The following is a 12,714-nucleotide window of genomic DNA, read 5'->3' as shown; positions in this document are numbered from 1 at the left end:
CATGGGAAAAATAAAATGTCACAATATCGGTTGAGGCCAAAGCTACACGTAAATGCATGCTTCTTGAGAGGTGTATTATTGTTATTATTACCCAATTGACATACAATGGGGGCTTTTAAGATCTGGGGAAGACTGACATATTTCCCTGGGCAGTTATCTCCAATTGAGGATGATCCTGCGAAAAACCAGGATAGGTGGCCGGCAACCCTTATGTGCAGTGGCGGTGTTGAGATATCCGGGTAGCAGCGGTGATGGTTTCTGCGAGCACGCCTTCGGGGTCGTATTGAATCGTGCCAAAAATCATTCATGAATCCCCCCGTGAACAAAGAGGCTGGAGTGGTGGCATAGCGGTTTCGCGCGCCGTGCCGTGAACCCGCCGGTGACCTGATTTTGACTGCTGGCCACGGCTACCGTCAGCGGCGAGTGAATGTCGTCGCCTGCCCTCGGCCTCTCCTCCATCAACCGGCACTGACTCGGCGTGACCAAGTACGGCGACGCATTCGCGCTGACCAGCGGTGGATTGATGAAGGGCTTTGAATGGCTGTTAATTCATTTATTTAAGCAGCTGCCACCTCTGTGAATGTCCGCGTAGCGATGCGTGTGCGTGAGTGTCGATGCGGTGCAGCGCCGGTCTCTGCTCTATGGCCGTACGGGAAATCGTACACTGGCCCCCTTTTTTCATTTTAATAGATTTAATCAATTGTCTTGGTGAACTTTAGTCCCTCTCTATTTTTCACTCTTGCCTCCTACTTGCCGTGTTATCGCCAAACTGGGGCTCATTAAGCCGTGCGTGCATCTGTCGAACCCACCTCAGGCGTTTATCTACCTGCCTGCTAATTCCGCGGGTTTAGTTAATGGAAAAAGTCGGGGCTTCGTGTGGTGGTGAGGCCTCCGTGTATGATTACATTTGCTCATGGACTAACAAAAAGAAATTGTTGGCAAACAAATATCAAACTACGTTTCATTGCGCTGCCTCTTAGCAATGCGGGGGAGGGGGGGTGGGGGGCGGCGTGCGTGGGGGAGGATCGTGGAATCGATGCTCGCGGAAACGGGGTGGATCATTGACACGTGTTTATTTTTGGTTTGCAGCGCCGAGGTGGCCCGGTTGCTATTCGTCGGCCCCCCTCGCGTGTCCGCGGCGCGGCGATCGCGGCGCTGCGCACGGCGGTCAAATCTCGCGGCGCGGTGCCTCGCGTGAGCCGGCACCGACCCCCCGCCCCCCCCCTCGTGTTGTTGGAGGCCGCGTTTTGTCGATCGTGGAAAAGCAGGGAGGGTATTTTGTGACCTCGTACGGACTCGGTCTACCAAGCAGACTGTCTCGTCCCATCCATACTTTGTGCAGGTCACAAAGAAACTCTCATTTCTTTAGAAGTTGCTTTTTGTGTCTAGTTTGTTGTCCTTTCCCCGCACCTCCGATTAGCACGGTTGGCTACGTACGGTGCGAAATAAGTTCAACGTACATACACATAAACATAGTACATACAGACAACTCACTCGCTCACCCACCCGCTCACTTGCGCACCCACTCACTCATCATCCTGCAGGTCAGAAGACTTCTTTCTGCCTGCCTCGACTTTGGAATTCACTCGCATTGTCTCCCTTCCAAAGTTCTTACAATAACCTTACTCGGTTCAAGAACCGTATCCACTCTTATCTATTACACCTTCAGTGGTGCTGTTTGTTGCTGGCTGCTTGGCATTTTAGGCTTCCTTGCCTGTAAGTCAGCGACCGTGATAAAAGGCGGCCGGGCGTAATGCTGGCCACCCACCCCTTCGAGCGCTGCGCCGGCCTTCCAAGGTTCTACCCGCGAACAGCACTTGCCCCAACAGCGTGTCAAGGCTACACGGGGGAGTCTTTGTCTTTGTAAGAACGACTGCTGCACCACGGCAGCCATTGAGGGTGCCTGGCCCACTTGGAGCCCTGAGCAGGAGGGGCGGAGGGGGGGCTAGTGCCCCCCTCCCAATCTATTAAACCCCAGTGAGGTGACGAGCGGTGTGAGCTAGAGATATGGATGTCGTGAGGTAATAGAGAAGCTGACAACAATAGATGTGCAGTGGGATGAGAGAAGAGGGATATGAATGTGCTCCTTTTTCTAAACCAGTGCGGCCATCCACAGTGGAGGGCTCTGATTGGCTTGGTTCACGTTCACGAGCTCCTTATGTTTATTAGGATTTGAATTTGAGACGATATTTTAGTTGTTGTCTTCGTGAACTCAACCCGGTTACCCCCCTCGATCTGCTTGGGGACCCCACGGTTGTGCTTGCTGTGACCACCTCCCACCACCACCACCACTCCCCGTGTGTTGTGTGACCTTAGTGACCTTAGTAAGCGATGAATGAAGAAAAAAACTCACGCACAAGTCGTGGAACGTACGTGATTACTCGGGCAGATGCAAAAAACATTCCTCTCCGCAAATGCCACCGTTGGGGAAGGCGCTCTGTACGGGGGGGGGGTGGATGCTGTCAAGTGGTTTTGTTCTTAAAAGTCTGGGATTGTGTTGGTTCGTCCAAGCGGGTCCGCTCATCCCTGCTGCTGCTGCTGCTGAGTCATGCGGTTCGCAGGCACCTTCACCATGCCATTGTGCCATCAACAAGGCTGCGTGCGCGTGCAGGCGTCCGGGCGTCGTCGTAAGCGGGCAGGAAAGAACGGCTCCAAAGTTCAATCAAATCCGCAGGCGGCTGAACATGCCGAGGTGGGTTTTAATTTGGCGCGCAGTAACGCGTGGCGGTTATTCCGTTTTCTTGCAGTTTTGACTGGCCCAGCGAAGAGGTGGACACTCTTGTTGTTTTGGCTTTCACGGTCGTGTTCAGGAGACTTTTGTTGAACACCGTTGGGCTGCTTCGACTTCAAGCGTATTTTGTACGTTGGCCGGCGAACAAATACTAAAACTTTGGCGTGATGCAATATGTGAATGAATCCAGGAGGTTTATGGCCACCGAATATGGATACTGTGCTTTTGCCAGGCAGTACATTAGCAGTACTGTACTTGAGTGTCATTTGACCCCTATCAGTTCTCTGATTGGATAACAGCTACAGACTGCCAGCTTAAATCCGATATTCTATGCGGAGGTTGCTGTAATATACGGGACTGTATGTTTGACACGTAGGCTTTCACGACCAATATTATTCATAATAAAGCTTTTTGGGCTAGATTGCGTAAGTATAAATGTGTCGTAACCCTCCACCAACCGACACGGCCAGTGAGGTTTGTCACGTAAACAAAAACGCGCCGAGTAGTTTACTACTTCAACCCACCGATGTGTTGGAGAGTAAATCCACATTTACAATTCGCCTGATGATGCTGGTTTATGTAATTACCAGGGAAACGTCGTTACACAAATTGTAATTGTTGTGGATTTCCTCTCTAGCTCACCTGGTTTGCAGGAGGTCGTGGGTTGGTTTCTGACCCTGACGCCTGCTGCTGTATATTTGGAGTTTGCATGTTTCTCTTACCGTGGTCGCGTGGATTTTTCTCCAGTTCCTCCGGTTTCTCCCTCAACATTTAGATCTAATCGACGTCACGCGTTTCGAGTATTTGGCTGCTATAATTTCCACACGACGACAAGCCACTTCGTTATCATCTGTGGCCGGGTCGCTTCTGAAAAAGAAATCTACATCATAGCTCCGTGGGCCCTTACCTGGTGAAATAAAAAAAATCTGATGAGATTCGGATAAATGTGTGGCATACGCTTGGTCGCTTGTAAAACCGTCAACGTTGCCACCGCAACGAAGACAACGACGTTGCAACGGCGCACGGCCGTCGAATTTCGGCTTTAATTTCGGAGCTGTTTGTCTCACAAAGAAGATGAAGCAGCGCGCGACGATTTTGACGAGCTTGCGTCGTGAGAGCTGCCCGCCGGTGGCAGAGGCCGCTCCGCTTCGCCGTTTGAACCCCGGTCACATTTTGAGGCCTCCCCCCCCCCCCCCCCCCATTTAATTCTAAATTTGATGCAGTAATTTTAGCTGTGACGGTCCCACCTGATGACGGAGACTTGTGTTGCCTCCGAAACGTCGTGATTTATTATTTTATTTTATTTCCGTTATTACTTTTATTAACTTTTAATTTTATTTTTTACCGAAAAAACCTAAGAGTACCCCCCCCCTTTTGCCAATTCGCGCTTCCGAAACCGACCGACGTCCCGTTGACACCGGGCGGTGTGTGTTTCACCGCGGTCGGCGACTGGGGATAAGCCACCGGTTTGGATAGATAACGTCGACCCGTCGTGCAAGCTATTGTTGTTGTTTTACTTTGCTCAAAACATTTGATAAGGTGCTTTTTGAATCGGCCAAAAGGATTGTGAGGACACTGGCTTTGTGATGAATAACTGCAGCACCTGTACGTATATTACGAAAGAATATGAGTGGAGGGTGGTGGTGCGGTGGTTAGTCCACTGCGCTATGAAGCTGGTGACCTGAGTTCGATTCCTGGCCACGGCTAATATCAGTGGCGAAGTGGTATCTGGGAAACTCGATGTTGACCAAACCCACACTGACCGGCCTGGTGAAGTATGGTCAAGCAACCCCCCCCCCACCACTCCCCATGACTGACGAGAGTGTGGCAGAGGTCTTCACCGAGCGGTGGACTGACTGACAAAGGGCTGACATTTATTATTTTTATACCATTTAATTAATTGACACGCAAACAAGCGCTTAGCGAATTATTCTCGTCGACTCAACACCTCGCTCGGTGGCAGACGTAACGAAGATCCGCGACTCGCGACCGCTTTGTTAGCAGCAGCGGGCTGTGGTTGCCCTCCTTCGTGCAGCCTCCAGAAACGTCGCCGTGCGTTTGAAATAAATGACTCTGCATGGCAATCCCATGGCAACAGAGCTGCACGTGCTTCTGGCGTAGAATTAAGACAAATAATGTCATGCTCTTTGATAATGTAATGCACCTGTATACATTACACACACACACGGGGTGGGGGGCTGCAGTGGTGGCGTAGTTATTCGTGCACTGCGATACGAAACGTGTGACCTGGCCATGGGCTAAGATCAGTGGCGAGTTACGTCTGAACCAGCCCTGGGCCATGCCTTCACCAAACCGTACTTGCCAATGTGGTACGTAGGTACGTTGAACTTTTTTCGCACCGTACGTAGCCAACCGTGCCAATTGGAGGTGCAACAAAGTTTGGTGAAGTATGGTCATAACCGACAGGGTGTAGGGGAGGCCTTCATCCAGCAGTGGATTAATAGAGGGCTATGAATTATCAATATTATTACATGCATGTAAAGATTCAAATCAAACTTGACTTATATATAGTACAATTCGTACAAAGAATTCCAAACAAAGTGCTTTACAGGACCAAATTATATTCTTTGGGTCTTTCGGTAAAGTCACGTTGAACGAAAAAAAGTTGCAAAAAACTACGACGTTTCGATCGCAACACAAGCAGTCGTCATCAGGACGAAAAACTGAGGACTAAATAAAGCGACTGACGCAATGTAAAAACAACAATAAGAATGTCATAAAAAAATTACATCATTATAATGGTCTAATTTAAATGCATAATAAACACATAATCAAAGCATCCTAATTAAAAGCCAATCTAAAAAGCCAAAAGAGTAAACAAACTACGCACGTTGTGGTACGGCGCATTGAGAAAGGTCCACCACGTCAGTGCTGTGTGTGTGCGTGAGCGCGCCGCTACTGAACGCGTTTGAAGGCCGCTCTCGGTAGGCACGAACAGGAGGAGCGGCTGGCAAAGAAAAGAGTCACCGCACGCAGCCCGTTCCTCGACCCGCTCAGCCCCTCGTGGTCCACGACCACCGTCCCGTCGTCCCGAGCCGCACACAACCTCTCCGCGTCTCCTAGGGGGCGCTGGCTACGTAGACTTAGGAACCCAGTGCGCTCTCGTCGTGTCACTCTCGCTGTTACGCCGTCCTTCAACACCCCATCTGCTTATGGAAATGAGGCCCGAAGCTTTCGTCTGGTGCCCACACGGCCGGATGTTGCAAAAGCAGAAGTTTTCACTCACGCTGGTGCAGTTGCAGCTTGCTTGCCCGTTGCTGCCCGTTGCTGCTGTTTCTCCTGCTGCTGCTGCTGCTGCTCTTGCCGCTGTGGCTATTTCTGCTGCTGCTGCTGGGAAGTTCCATTATTTCAGACAATCTCACTTTTTCGTCCACGCTGGGCTGCCGATGGTGCATTACGTTTTGTGGATCTCTCACCATTAGCATTTTACACGAATAAGCTGCATTTTCTTAAACTGTAGAAAGTTACCTTCAGAACGCCTACTGCGTACGTCACTGTATTCGTATTTTTACATTGTGCCCAAGGTTTGCCCACCTTGTGGCACTGCCCCGCTTCTGATGCAAAATACAAAAACAATCCCTGTCGGTAAATCTAACTGACAATGATCACCGTGTCACCATCGGGACGAACAGTTTAGCGTTCACCACGGACGATGGCCAGCGGTTGAGAATCGGAGCCGAGTGGCGGGCAAAGGCGGCAACAACGCCGGAGATCGCGTCCTCCGCCGAGATGGGAGCGGTGAAATCGACTCGCGCGCCAGCGCTCGATGGACTGTTGCATCGCGAGGCTGCGAGAAAGATGGTGACGGCTCGGGGAAGCCTTTGTCCGGCAGTGGACAGGTTCACGGCTCACGGTGTCGATGGACTTGATGTTCAGGCACCAGTTGGCGATGCTGTGGTGCGTGGCCAGCAATTGAACCTTGGTGCTGAGATGATTAAGTGTCGTGTGCTATCCGTTGCGTTCATTGTCATCTCACCACATGTGTAGACCCACAGATATAAATGCTACAGTCCTGCTGTCTATATATATAAATAATACTGTCCCCGTGTATAATGGAGTTCATTTGTGCTTTGAAGTAAATCTGCCAATTGAAAGATGCAGGGCGGCAACAGGGGCTGTTGCGTGTGCCAAATTGTCAAGTTATTTCCAGTGCTGCGATGATATCCTTCCTATTGTCAAAGCTGCCTCCACCGTAATCCACGTTATGTGTGCAAGCTGCCAAGTGATTACATCCAGACTTAGTGGCTTTGGCTAGCGTATTCTGGTGGGCGTGGGGCTTTTTTTTATTTTTATCCTTCCCAGCAGCGAAATCTACCATCGCGCTGGCAAATCCAATCCGGTCACACACACCGCGAAGAACCCATCGGCGCACGGCGAGCAGTGTGGCAACCAAACCCTTGGCACAAGTGGCATGCGGGAGGTGATTGCGGCGCGTGTATCAGAAACTCGCGGATATGGCCGAACACCAGTGGCGCGGCGCGGTTTGGCATGTACGTACGTACGTTGACCTTCCTTTGCACCGTACGTGGCCAGCCGTGCTAATCGGAGGTGCTGTCAGTTACGTAATGTGTTTTTAGCATTTGCAAACGCGGACCTTGGTTGCAAGGAGGTAAATTGTGTCCCCCCCCCCGTCCTATTTCCTCCCCTCTTCATATCCCAGTGGCCTGGGGCCCCTCCGACTCTTGGGACCTTGTTGCAGTTGCACCGCCTGCACACTCAACGAGCACTCCGCTGCTTCAGTGCTGGAGTGTGGCGCCAGGTAATGGGCATGGGCACAGGAGAGGAACAGGGGGTGTGGTGACAATTTTTGTTCCACGCAAACTATTGGACCTGTGGTGGAGCGCGTTGGGTGCTAGGCAGTACGGCGCTGCCCGTCAATAGCCTTCATTGGACCCCCCAAGGTTTAATGTGGCCCCAGTTTAAAATTGTTCTATTGTGACTGCCATCGTATAATTCTTCCTGGGTTATGTTCTCATAGTCTATGCTGATTTAGATATCAAACTAAAGTAAAAGGCCATTTAAAGGCGTTCTGTGTCAACGGATCTCTAAGAAATCGAGGCCTGAGAGTGGACTCATGCATACTTCAGATGAGTTTACATTTTACTAATCATTTACATCCCTTTGCCAATCCACTGCTGAATGAGTGCCTCCCCATGCCGTGTCGATGAATTGGGTTGTTTGACAGTGCTGTACTTCAGTGCAGGTTGGTAAAAGGGGGCAGTTGGCGGTGGCCCAGGCCAGTTCCGATAGCACCTGACTACCGCTGTTGGTCATAATCGGGAATCGAACTTGTGGTGGCTGGTTTGATAGCGTCGTGCACTAACTACCGCACCATCCGCTCTCATAAAGTTGCACGTCTTTGTATTTTATCCGTGGAGTTCTGTAATATTGTATTTGTAAGGAAGGCCAAAGCTCTCCAGGGGGTATCTTGGGTATCGCCAAATCTTAATCAAGCTCCGATGCACTTTGCAGGGGGGCACGGAGCGGGGAAAGGCATTGAGACACAAGGGCACAGCTTCATAAATCTCTGGATCTATGTTTGGGGTTTTTTTTTTCCACTTCAATCATTCACTCATGCGCAGCCCAGGCCACTGATGTGGTCAAGAGTTAGGTTTGGGAGGGGAATATACAGGCCAGAGCCTCTTGCTGGACTTTGTAGTTTGTCATATGGCTGGCAAATGTTGGGTTAATGTAATTCATATTCATTGCCATTGTGCGAGGTGGCGGGGTGGGGGGTATCTAGCATTTAAGGAAATTCAACAAGATGCCTGTGTAGATTTATGAAGCCACTTCTTGTCAAAACCCACCTTTTCAATCGAGATTAAAAACGAGTTAAGGGAATATCATGCATATGCCTGGATTAGGCAACGCTTTCCAATGGATGTATGTTTCTCCTGGGTAGTTTTTAATTAGCAGTAAGGAAGCCGATGGATGGATGGGTGGGTAGCTGTCAGGGCAAAATGCGAGTTTTTGTTAAATATTTGCAAATATGACGTTTTTCTCTGGATCGTTTCTCCCAAGTTATGGACCAAGCCCTGTTTTTGTTGGATGGATGGGCAGAGGTAATGCGTAAACACTTCCATGCGCGTTGGAAAGCATTGCCACTATATTCTTTCGTGGAACAGGAGAAAGTTATTAACCTTGTGAATCACTGATCTAACTGAAAGCGCTGATCAAATTAAACCACTCATATACCAGCCCGTATGTTTGAGAAAGCACCTTATACACAAGACACAAATTGACTGCAGCGGTATGGCATGTCTACGAGAATTTAGCTGCACCACGCGAATGAGATACGGACAAAGCTTTTGTCGTGTGTGTGCGCTTGTGTGTGTGTGTACAAATTTTTATATATATTTTGCTCTTCGATTTAAAGCTTTCGTGACTGCAGGGATTCATCTTCTTGGTACTTGACAGACCTGTTCTCCACCTGAAGACGGCTGCTTGCGTTGTGGCCGAAACGTCGTGAGAATTATTTTATTATGTTTTATTTTTATTATTTTATTACTTCCCTTCTACGTGACTTTACCGAAAGAACCAAGAAGATATATTTTGCTCTTTAACCAATTTTCTCCTGGTTGCCCCATTGATGTCACGTCATCAGCAAAACCAGTCCATTCCGAAATCTCCAAGAGCAGCGCTACCCCCAGATGTTTAGAGAATTGCCCAGGAAAGCAGACGCAAACAGAGCTACTTCTGATACCCCTCCAAGTGTCCTGTCGTCCACACAGTGGAGGGCAGCACTTCCATACCCCCCCCCCCCACTCTGTTTAAGAGGCAGAGCATCTACCGCGGCGTAGTATCAACTTGGCCCCAGGTGAGTTGGCGTCATTGGCTAGGTGAGTGTTGTGAGGCATGTCAAGTTGACCGTGAGCTACCAATACCCACCCCACCTGGGATGCAGGGTGTATTGTTTTACTTGCCGCTAATTAATTTCTCACTTGTAGCAAGAGGGAAATAAATGGAATGGCGAACGGAGTAAAAGAGACGCGCGCGCGCACACACACAAAACACTTGCGCGTGAAATGCACGCTGATCTGCAGGCCTGTGATGAGTTTTCGGGTTGTTACCGCGTGTTGTTCGGCACGATGTCCGACGTTTCGCTCCATGCCCTGGGAGCCTCTTCGAGATCTAAATTCAGGAACTGAACTCGGTTTTAAACCCGGAATCTCCGTGGTATCCGGCTCATTTCTCCAGATGCCACCCGGTCATCTGGAACCTGACAATGGCACTGAAGTGTTCGTCAGGGATAGCACCGAGGTGGCATTGTGCTCCCAGGTGACCTGGATTCTCCTGCTGCATCAGCTTGGCTATGCCGGTAGTGACGTGGGTCTTGGGTCCGGCTTGACGAAGACCGACTGAATCTTAATTTAGGAGCTTTCATGACTGCAGGAATTATTCTTTGGTTCTTTTCGGTTAAGTCACGTCTAAAAATAAAAAATAAAAAAATTAAAATAACATATTACGACGTTTCGATTGCTTGTGTTGCAATCGAAACGTCGTAATATGTTATTTTAATTTATTTTTTTTATTTTTAGACGTGACTTAACCGAAAAGAACCAAAGAAGAAGACCGACTGCTCCTTGCTAAGTGCCCGGTGGCTTCTTGACTGCGTTCGATTGTTTGCGGTGCCCGTAGAGACGGTCGCCCATCCCGGGGATCCTCTTGGCTCGACTGCCGCAGGGCAACGGAATGGTCGAGATGAGATGTGATGTTAGGTGCGTTGGGATGGCGAGGCATGTAAGCGAGCACCGTGTAAATGCGAGTCGTCGCCCTTAACAGCAAGGGGATACCGTCATCCACTTTGCAAGCGATAAAATTATATCGAATAATTTAGCGCCTTTGGTGTTTGCACCATTCTGTGAGCGCGAGTCCACCACATCGCTGTCAGCCCCTTCCGTGCCGACATTATTACAGACCAGTTCAGATCTTATTGGTCACCCTGTGCCCTTATAAATCTCAACGTTCATCCTACAAAGTCCCATCATCACAAGGGAGAAACACAAACAAATAGACCAACAATTTTGTTGTTGTTGCCCGTATTGAAACGGCTGTACGGCGTATGGACCTGAAAACTGAATTGGTATGGACCTGAATTTCCCTGTGCAAGAATACGGGGTATAAACCGCATGGGTTGTCACCTGTGCCATCACGGAGGCGCTAACCCAGCTTTGTGCAGTTCGCGATGCCCGTAAATCGAGAGAGCGAGAGGGTGCGAGACGCTTCACCCAGGTGGTGGTCGTGTGATCGATGTGTTCCTGCATGAACACGCCCCGCAAGACCACCCGCTGCTCTCCACAACGGCTGCGTAAACGGTTCTCGCTCGACGACGCGCGTGCCTCTGTTCTGCAACGTGTCCGCGCCGCCGTGTGTGGCAGCGTTGACGACGGCGACGACGACAAAAGAATAGAAGCCGACAAAAATAAATAACGATAGCGACGATACACTCTGCCAGCTCCTGTAAAATAATCTTTTTTTTATACATTCGGGTCGGCCTTTGGAGGAAAACAAAAAAAGATGTCCCCGTTACCAAGACACGTCCTGTGTGCTTGGCCAACGTTCCGTGACGGAGTCGCGTTGCACCCACCACCACCACCACCGCCCCCGTCGGAGGTGCGACTGTGACCGATGAGCATTCACCTGCCGCTGGAGTTCACGGAAACCCGCGGGAGGACCGAGCGAACGCTGGGCGGTGACGCTCCACGGGGGAATCGTATTCCGAGTCTCTCGCGGCGGTGGTCCCAAATCTTCCCCCAAGGGGGGTGGAGGAATCGCGAAGGAATTGACCGGCCCCAGCTCTCAAACATCTCCTCAGACATGCTCAGCCCTTCGCGTCAATCCGCTGCTGAGTGAGGAACTCTGTGCACTGCATGTTGAACTTCTTTCGCACCCTACAAAGCCAACCGTGCTCATCGGAGGTGCGGGGTTAGGACAACAAATGTGTTATTGACCATACTTCACTATGCTGGTCGGTGCCGGTTAGTCAAAGGAGGGAACACAGATCCGAGAGCATAGAAGTAAAGTACAACAATGGATTTTTCTGGACTCCCCTCTGCTGTCCACCAAGTAGCTCTACAGACTATAACAAACTATGAATCTTGATTTGAAACTATTAATGCCTAGTGGTCACCCATAAGAGCACTGTCTAGGCTGAGTTATGGGAATATCTGTGACATTGCAGGTGATATGGTTGTGGGCAATGCATCTCATCAATTGTATCCCAGTGAGATGCTTGGGTTTTCTTTCACCCGTTATCTCCATTCAATGCCACCAAGGTGAGCACTCGCATGTACATCGTGTGTGATGTGGCCAGACATTCCAAGGAAGGCCATCCTTGCAATGAGTCTCGAGACTCAGTTGCCAACGATTGCCCAGGAAAGCCTCGGCCGTGTCTCAAGTCTGCTACATCGGGAAGTTTGTCCGGTTGCCAAGAAGGAGTTGCCTTTCATGCGGAAAGAAACCGCAGTTACCAGGAGAAAAAAGCCCACGATGCCGTACCAGAGGGCAACACTTGGCGCTGACATCTCCTGGCTACGTGGCTGCCCCCGTGCTTTCGCTTTTAAAATTTAAAAGTACGTTCAGTCGACAGACTTTGCTCCGGAAGTTTGGCCACGAGTAGCTCGCAGAGAAGCGACACCGTTTCTCGTTTAGTTTTTCTGCACTTGCGGAAATTTACACGCCGGCGTGCGACAAGGAGGAGGAGGACGACGATGATGTTATCACTTCTCCAAGGCTGATGTCAGCGGAAGACGAGTTTTTGTTGTTTGAGCGGTGGCATATTTTTTTTGGCGCAAGCTTAGTCTGCGTCCGCGCCGCCTTTGTCTGTCAGAACAACAACAACAAAAATCACCGCGTGTCATCGCAACCTCGCACCGACGCTTCCCACCCCCCCAATCCCACCATCTCACGGCGGCCTCCCGAGGCTCGACGCAGCACGGGGGGGGGGGGGGGTGCGATTTGTG

The sequence above is a fragment of the Lampetra fluviatilis genome, chromosome 32 (genome assembly GCF_964198595.1).
Source record: "Lampetra fluviatilis chromosome 32, kcLamFluv1.1, whole genome shotgun sequence".
Lineage (NCBI taxonomy): Eukaryota > Metazoa > Chordata > Hyperoartia > Petromyzontiformes > Petromyzontidae > Lampetra > Lampetra fluviatilis.
Note: the sequence above shows the minus strand (reverse complement) of the source record.